Raw genomic sequence first — 8898 nt, forward strand, 5'->3', positions numbered from 1 at the left:
CCTTATATTCTAGTACTACTTCAGAGGATTACGGATAATTCTCGACTTTGACAAATTCTAAGAAACCCACATGTGTTTTTGATTTAAGTCATCTGAAATCTGATTTTCAGACCACCGTCATCCGATTCTGGTACCTCATCTCTTGATGACATGTTCAAAACAAGTGTGCTATGTGAATCTGAATGAATGTCGAAAAACAGTTTTAATTGCATCAATATCAGGTACATTCCCATATACAATTGTTTTGAAAGTATTGAATACGGTTCTATAGTGTAATAAACACTAAATGTGTATTCATGATATTCTATTTCTCAAAATTTGACTAGACATGTTCAATATGTACATTTCAGTTGGCTTACTATTCCTATATACTTTCTACCCAATTTGATTACATGAACTGATTTTTCACGTTTTTAACAAATGTGTTAACCATCTAATAAAAGTCTCCACACAGATTCCATGTATTCAAGAATGAATTTTGTACATTAATGAAATTAAAAGTTAGAAAAACTAATTTATCTATTCTTTCTCTTTAAATAATAACACATTCTTGATATTCTCGTTCTCAAGATTTGATGGCCTTGGAAAGAACCTTTGATTTCACTTATCTTAACAGTCAGTAAGACAAATTTATTGACTCCTTTGCTTTACATAACGATACAAAAACTGTAAAAATACATTCATGACATTATTTTTCTTAAAATCTAATTTACATTATTATTCAACTAATACAAATTCACATAACTCATTGTCTTTTCCAGAATTTAAGACCGTAGTTATTTAATAAATTAAAAATAACCTCTAACCTTAATACTTCTTTATCTCGCCGAGACCCGGGATCGAACCAGGGACCTTTAGATCTTCAGTCTAACGCTCTCCCAACTGAGCTATCTCGGTGTGCTTAATATCTGCCAAGTAAACTGTATTGTGCAATAATTATATTATTTAATTATATTTACTTATCAAATAATTGGATTCTTTTTTTTTAAACCACGTTCAACTTTTGTGTGTTTATCCACTTTTCTTCTATAATTTTCCTGCTTGTATATACACAGAAACTGTAATGGAATTTCACACATTATTTAACTTAACAAAACATTATCCGGCGGATCGAACAATATCTGATATTATAATATACAGCAAATACATTTTTACAAACTTTCTGGCTGCTCAGGAAAACAGTAAATGACACAGAATGACATCATTTTTTTTCCTACTTCAAAATTTGATTTTCTATTAATACCACAAACTAGTATAATTTTCTGAAAATAAACACATAGGTATAAATTCGAATGTGTTGCTGTTTCATCGAAAGCGCATGGGTTTTCTCTAGTTTTCCAATGTTGTAAAGATACTTAAATTTCTATTTTTATTTTATCTCACTGTGGCTCATGCACCCTATAAGAAAATGTCAAGTTTTAAACAGTTAATACGTTTTGCACTATGAGAACCTTTTCTTAATGTTAAATAAGCTATATGAACAAATAGGTTATGATACACATTTTTTTCCCAAACATATCTGGGAAACTGGATTTTGTAATGTATAAAAGTTCACCTCTTAAGCGGATTCCAGCTAAAAGTTATATGAACTATGAAAACTTAATTCGGTAAAAAAAAAATTAAACTATCTCAGTTTCGTCGTTCTTCTAAAATTATTATACCGATGATTTTACATAATTTTTGGTTTTCTTTGGAAACAAAAATAATAGGTGAAGGATGAAACTATCTAAATGATATTTTCTGCTTCCGAAATCATCGCTTCACTGTTGGTAAGACATAATTCTTCCATAAATGTGTTTATATGCAAGAGCTTAAGACAAAATTAAAATACAGAGAAACTGATTCTGTAGTAAAATTCATGTATATTGAAAGAACACTTCTTTGGGTTTAGAATTTAGTGTTTTAAGGGTAAATTCCAAGGAGCAGTAATAATATCATTATTCCTAACGAATATACTTACTGTGACTGCTGTACATTAAGCTATATGCATACTCACTAAATGTAAAGGGCCTGTGGTTAGGGCACTCGACTATATGAGGGTTTGGGTTCGAGTTCTCTTCACCGAACATGCTCGCCATTTCAGCCTTGAGGGCGTTATAATGTGAGTGCCAATCTCACTATTCGTTGGTAAAAGAGTTGGCGGTGGGTGGTGTTGACTAGTTGCCTTCCCTCTGGTCTATCACTGCTAAATTAGGGACGATGAGCGCCGATAGCTCTCGTTTAGCTTTGCTCGAAATTAAAACAAACCAAAACTAAGTGTGAAAAAACACCACGAAAGTCGACATTTTCAGTTATTCAAAAGACTATAATGTAAACAACTTTCGTGTTGCTGAAACATTAAGTAAGAAATTAAGTTGATTTGCCCCAACTACATAATAAACACACCAACACACAAATGTTGTACGTCCAAGAAAAATATTGATAAAAAAAGAAAGAGAAAAAGTGAACATATTGAGCAACCCTGCCTGTAGATAATGATTCGTTTGTTTAGTAGCTAAAATTAAAGTTGTACCTTAAACGATGCCTAAAATATTTTAAAACAGAAATATCTCAGCGTAGTCATCATTCGACCGAAGATACGCAGTTCCCAGTGTTTAGTATTGTTAATAATTTCTTATTCCAAAAGTACTGTGGAAGCTTTGCATAAAGATATAATTTAAACACAGATCACGCACATATCTAAATTTCCGCAGATTCAGTCTCATGTGGAGGACATACAAAAAGTATCCATCCTTAAAAAGATGTAGTATATCGATGAAATGGCTAAATGATGTATGAATGCATGACGAAATTATCAGTCGTTCGCCATCTTGATCCTAATGCTTAACCATTCAATGCCAGTACGAAACATCGTACCATACGATACGAACCATAATGGAGCACCATGCTGGGGATCTAATTCCTCATGGCGGGCTTCTCGCCAGTATCTGTAAAATCCTAGCCTAATTACTACCACTATGTTACAAATGCGTTCCTCTGTTTAAATTATATTTTTGTTCTTTCTGATTTTAAAGGTGTCATCACTTAGATTATCCAACTTGTGACCTTCTCACACATAAAGAAATGCAGTGAAGAAAATATTTCTTGTCTCATTGGAACTGTTGGAAGCATTTAATATTTTTAAAGAACACTAAAACAGCTGTGACATGCATGTGAATTAAGAACAATGGGATAGAATTTAGACAAGATGAAATAAGACAGAATTCTGACGCAATTACTGACCAATGTCGGAGCTACTTGCTCTAGTCATTTGTTAGCGGTATCAAAATTTGGAGCTATGTACTACCTCCAGGTGATATTCGTTTCTTTGTAGATACTACCAGTTGGGTGGAATTGACAGTCTTCAGCAATATAAAAGGCTTAGCCCGTTTCAAACGAGATCAAACAGCTTACGTAGAAGTCTCGATATATGTATAATTTAAAAGAGTTTTAGCGGGAAATTTAAAACAAATTTTCGCACTAATTATTTTATTCTAGGTATTCACTCCAGTATAATACCAGGTCCCATACAAGACGAAACTGATGAAAAATAAATAAAGACATTAAGTTTTCTTCGTCGAAGATTATTATAGTTAATAAGTAAAAACATGCTTAACAGATGCAGGACAAAGGTAAACTTAAACAAGTTGAAACTGATTATTATCAAATACGTAAGTTTAAAACGTGCGTATGTTGTACAATGAAGGTTGACGATATGTTATTATAGCATAGCCTGTTTATGTTTTTAGATGTGTCTAAACGGTACACTCGTTGAATTTGTGTTTGCCTAGAAATTTCTCTGGCGTGACTTAATAAAATTTAAAATATTACTGCCAAGCACGTTTTCGCATTTTAATACTTTCTCCTGTATGTAGCTGTCACAAACTTGTATAGGATGACGATTGTATTGAAAGATTAGTTTGAGAACATTTATGCAAGATCAGTAAATGTTACGAAACTGTTTGTTCTGTGAAGCCCGTAATTTAAGTTATATTTTGACCAATTGTACATCATTGACTTTAATCTTAATTTAATGTTGTGTTTTTGTAATAGTAACTGTGCTTCTTCAAGTTAATCTTAAGTAATGTTTGTAATTCAAGCTTTTTTGTGTTACTTCTTATTTGATGTGTAATTGTTTAATTTACTGGAGTAAGTGATATATAAGATGTTAAGGAGCCTTTTGGAAATGCATTAACGATAAAGAAAGTTATGAGTGAATATGTGATCCTTGCCCTATATTTCATTGGACATGTAGTTTTTGTTATTGTTATTTAAATCTTGCATCCATTTGGTTTCTCTATTTCAGGAAATCAGAGGATGTTTCATTATTGAACGGTTTTTGTTGTTGTTTTTTCTAATGAGACCTTATATTCTAGTACTACTTCAGAGGATTACGGATAATTCTCGACTTTGATTCGCTGTGGATTGAGGAGTTCGAAATGAATTACTTTTTTGATGTCCACCAAATGCAAAGCATCACTTTCCGCGGATTGAGTCCAGATTTTGGGGTCGGAAGTGTTTTTTTGTCTAGGATTGAACCATTGTTTTTGGCGTTTAATATTCGCATAGAGAATCCATTTTTCATCACCGGTGGCAATTCTGTCGAAAAATGGTTCACGCGCATTACGCGTCAGAAGAGACGAAGCAACGCTCACACGTCTGAAACGATGATCATAGGAGAGTTCTTGAGGCACCCAAACACCTTCTTTATGGAGTTTTCCCTTATTCCTTAGATATTTACGTACTGTTTCTTGAGAGACATGCAGTTTCAGGGTCATTTCACGAGTGTGTTGCCTTAGCGTCTTCAGAGCATCAATATCAACTCCAACATGTCGGCTCGTGCCATCACAGTCACCTGAACGAAATTTGCTGAACCATTGTTGACACTTACGAACGTTCAAAGCATTTCCATAAACTTCTTTGATATTCTTTGTGGTTACAGAGGCGTTGTTTCCCTTCTTGTATTCAAACATAATTGCATGCCAAATGTGTGTCTCGTCGTGTGCCATCGCAGTAAGAGATTAGAGTATACTAAACTTTAAACACAATATAGGCTAGACTAACGTGAGTTTAGGCGGATCGTTTAACTAGTATACCTAATGTATTTTTTTGGGGGGGGGGGTAAAGAAAGTGTTCCAAAATGCGACATTAATTTCTTGACGACCTAATAAAACATCTCAGAGACTCATGTACGAAGCAGTCTCAAGGTCTAATTCCGAGACCATCTGGGTACACGGCCAAGGGTCCATAAAGCATAGACAAGAACTATAATAGTCAGTAACTTAGTTTCCTTCTATAGTAGGGTAGTAAACCACACAGTTCTCCTTTAAGTTACAGAGTCACAAAACACATGTTTAATCTATGCTAAATAAAAACGTTCTTCAATTATGGAAACATCTAAACATATAGCAATAAGACTGATAACTAATATTTCTTTATAAAATGTTCTTTACTAACCTGCCCCCAGTGGCACAGCGGTATGTCTGCGGACTTACAACGCTAGAATCCGGGATTCGATACCCGTCGTGGGCAGAGCACAGATAGCCCATTGTGTTGCTTTGTGCTTAATTGCAAACAAACAAATCTTTACTAACCATTTAGTACAATTTTCCAATGAGAGGAAACGTAACAACATCTGGCCTGCTCACATTTTGTGGTGCATACTGCTGCTAATGAGGCCTATCGCTGAGTGCCAAAGCTCATTGGGATAGCTTGGAATTCAACACCTAAGTTAAATATCTTAATAAACGATATCTTCAGAGCCCTATCTAGACCACGTTTATTACAGTTAAGTTAGTATCATTCTTACTCTATAAAATAATAAAAGGATTTGAGTTTTTACATCTTAATTGTCAATGAAACAGTTATAAGATTAAGTAAATTACTAAATATCATTGTAGTAACATAAATACGTCTGGGTCGTATCACGTTATCACATGGTTATTTCTTAAGTTACAGTCATAACAATCTTTGTTAAATCTCTACAAAACAAAGATTTATGGCAACTTTCTGGTGTTGTGAGAAAGCGTACTCTCGAATGTATCATTTATTTATTATCTATTGTGATTCGAGCTAATATGATCATAACAAAATTTCTTCTGTTAGAAACTCTGCAAAACATAACTTGCATTTGAAATCTATAACTAATTGGAATATCCCATCATGCTGGAATTTCTGACATTAAATATTTTAACCCTAAATTACCCCTCCTCTATCACTTAAAGCATTCTCAGCTAACCCAACCTTTGGTACTGGGTGAAAGGCCTCATTGGCAATGGGGTGCATCACAAAATTTGCAAAGTCCAGATCCTGTTACATTTCTTCTCATTGGAAATCTGTAGTAAATGTCAGTGAAGAAAGATTTTAATAGAACTATTATCAATCTTGATGCCATACATTCGGATATTCCCATAATTCAAGAAAGTCGTTATATGTTTTAGTTTAGCACAGATTGAACATAAGTTGTTTGTGACTCTGTAACTTAAAGTAGAACCACGTGGTTGACTATCTTACTATACGAGAGAAACAAAGTTACCTACTATTAGAGCGCTTGCCTACGTTTTACAGACCATTAGCCAAGTACCCATATGGAGCCGTTGGACAACGGTCTCTGAATTGTTTTTAAACAAAACTATGTTACCGATTATTGGAGCACTGGTATTCATGGTACTTATTGTTCCAATGTTAGAGTGATGTAACATCACAATAGTTAACACATTCTGAGTTCTTTATATTGTACTAGAACCTGACAGCGTTAACTCTTCCTCCATACAAATTGCAACACACCACATTTTTTTTCAATATCTGTGTGAAAAGAATCTAATTTTTACTGTTACAAACAGTGTTATATGTTGTTGTATATATTAGAAAATCTGAAATATATTAGTTCTTGCTCTTCATTAAGTTAAAATATTACGTGACAGAGAAAACGTAGTTTCTCAAGTTGTGGTCATTGACAGCCATATGACTAATGAACAAAGGTAAATAGGATACAAAGTAATGTGGGTTACTTCTTGAAAATATATACTCTGTTAGTTATGAAACACGAACCTGATGATAGGTTATTATCAATGCATAAATAAACAACCATTAGCTACAATCAATGAACTTGAAGCTTCTGCATACTTTATTTTTCTACCCAAACACATCGCACGCGAAACAATTTCCTTTGTTTTATGCTATGAAATATGTAAGGCTCATAAACAATTTGTGTTATGGTATGTAAGTGTATTGTATATTCTGGTCAACATGAAGAGGAGATCAGTGAACATCGTAGATACAATCACATTGATAAGTGTCGTATATGTTTTGTTTATGTGAATGTGTATTATATGATTCATCAGGATCGTCAAATCTTAGGAAATAGAATGTACATTTACAGATTTTGTATAGTTATGTAAAGCAAAGTAATCAATAAATATGTCTTACTGACTGTTAAGATCAGTGAAATATGATATTATGAAAACATCCTTAGTGTTTTGTATTACTATTTAAAGTAAAAAAAATAGATAAACCACTTTTATTGACTTTTAAATTCAGTAACGAAAGTTGATCATCACTAATTAATTTAAAGTATAGTGAACAGTTTTATTTTGGTTGTAAAGCATATTCTGTAATGATAAACATCATACCTATTAATACACTCATTCCGTAAGTTGGCTGCTGCAAATAGCAGTAGCAATTTCAGTAATTGGAATTTTAAAAAGTTACATCAAAATAAGTGTTTTCCATAAAAATGGCAGGGATACTATTCCAAATTTCTATAGTATTAAATATGAAAATAATTTCTTAATGTACACGGACCTAGACATGTCATACACTTTTGATCAGTGTGTCATGTGATATTCTCGCCTGGTAAAACATGCATTTCCATAAAATTATAACGGTCAATTTCTTTTTCGTTGATCTATCTACTATTAGTTATAAAACTGTCTCTTATCATTTTGTTTTGGATAACTCATCTTACAAGTTTATTATGAAGGATTAGCTGTAAATCTAAACAATTGATCTAAGATCACAATCCCCTATGTTTCAGTGTATGAACAACAGTCTTATTTAGAGTTTACAACTTTACTTACATACATTAAGAATAACATATCTATATGAAAACTTGTATTAGATGGTTAAATACGTTTGCTAGAAACATTGATAATCAGTTCATGGAGTTTAACTGAGTAGATAGTGTACAAGAATTGTACGCTAATTGAAATGTACACATTGAACATGTCTAGTCAAATTTTGAGAAATAGAATATCATGAATACACATTTAGTGTTTTTTACACTATAGAAATGTATTCAATACTTTCAAAACAATTGTATATGGGAATGTACCTGATCCTGATGCAATTAAAACTGTTTTTCGACATTCATTCAGATTCACATAGCACACTTGTTTTGAACATGTCATCATGAGATGAGGTACCAGAATCGGATGACGGTGGTCTGAAAATCAGATTTCAGATAAATTAAATCAAAAACACATGTGGGTTTCTTAGAATTTGCCTGTCAATGCAGAGATCTATAGTCAGCAACTGGAACGTTTAAATCAAGCCCTTCATCAGAAACGCCTTTCACTCGTCAATCGGTAAGGTGTTCTTCTACTCCCCGACAATGCACGTTTGACACAACACAAGATTATGGAGCTGGGTTGGGAAGTTCTCGGCCACCCACCATATTCTCCAGATATGGCACCATCAGATTACCATCTTTTTCGTTCGCTGCAACACCGTCTTAATGGGAAAACGTATGCAAATGTGGAAGGTATTAAAGAGGACATCGACATGTTTTTTGCTTCAAAGCCAAGTGATTTCTTTAATCAGGACATTAACAACCTGATTATAAGATGGTAAAGCATCATCGATAGTAATGGAGACTATTTCATTTACTAAATGTTTTGTTTTAATATATAAGTTGTTCGG

The 8898-nt window shown here is 33.3% G+C and overlaps 1 non-coding gene across 1 annotated transcript; it reads right to left on the reverse strand.

Annotated features, from left to right (window-relative positions):
• Positions 1-824: 824 nt before the first annotated feature.
• On the reverse strand, positions 825-897 carry Trnaf-gaa. Its single transcript has one exon. It is a non-coding gene; the product is annotated as a tRNA-Phe (tRNA).
• Positions 898-8898: the final 8001 nt, after the last annotated feature.

This window comes from Limulus polyphemus, unplaced genomic scaffold, assembly GCF_000517525.1.
Source record: "Limulus polyphemus unplaced genomic scaffold, Limulus_polyphemus-2.1.2 Scaffold1526, whole genome shotgun sequence".
NCBI classification, from domain to species: domain Eukaryota; kingdom Metazoa; phylum Arthropoda; class Merostomata; order Xiphosura; family Limulidae; genus Limulus; species Limulus polyphemus.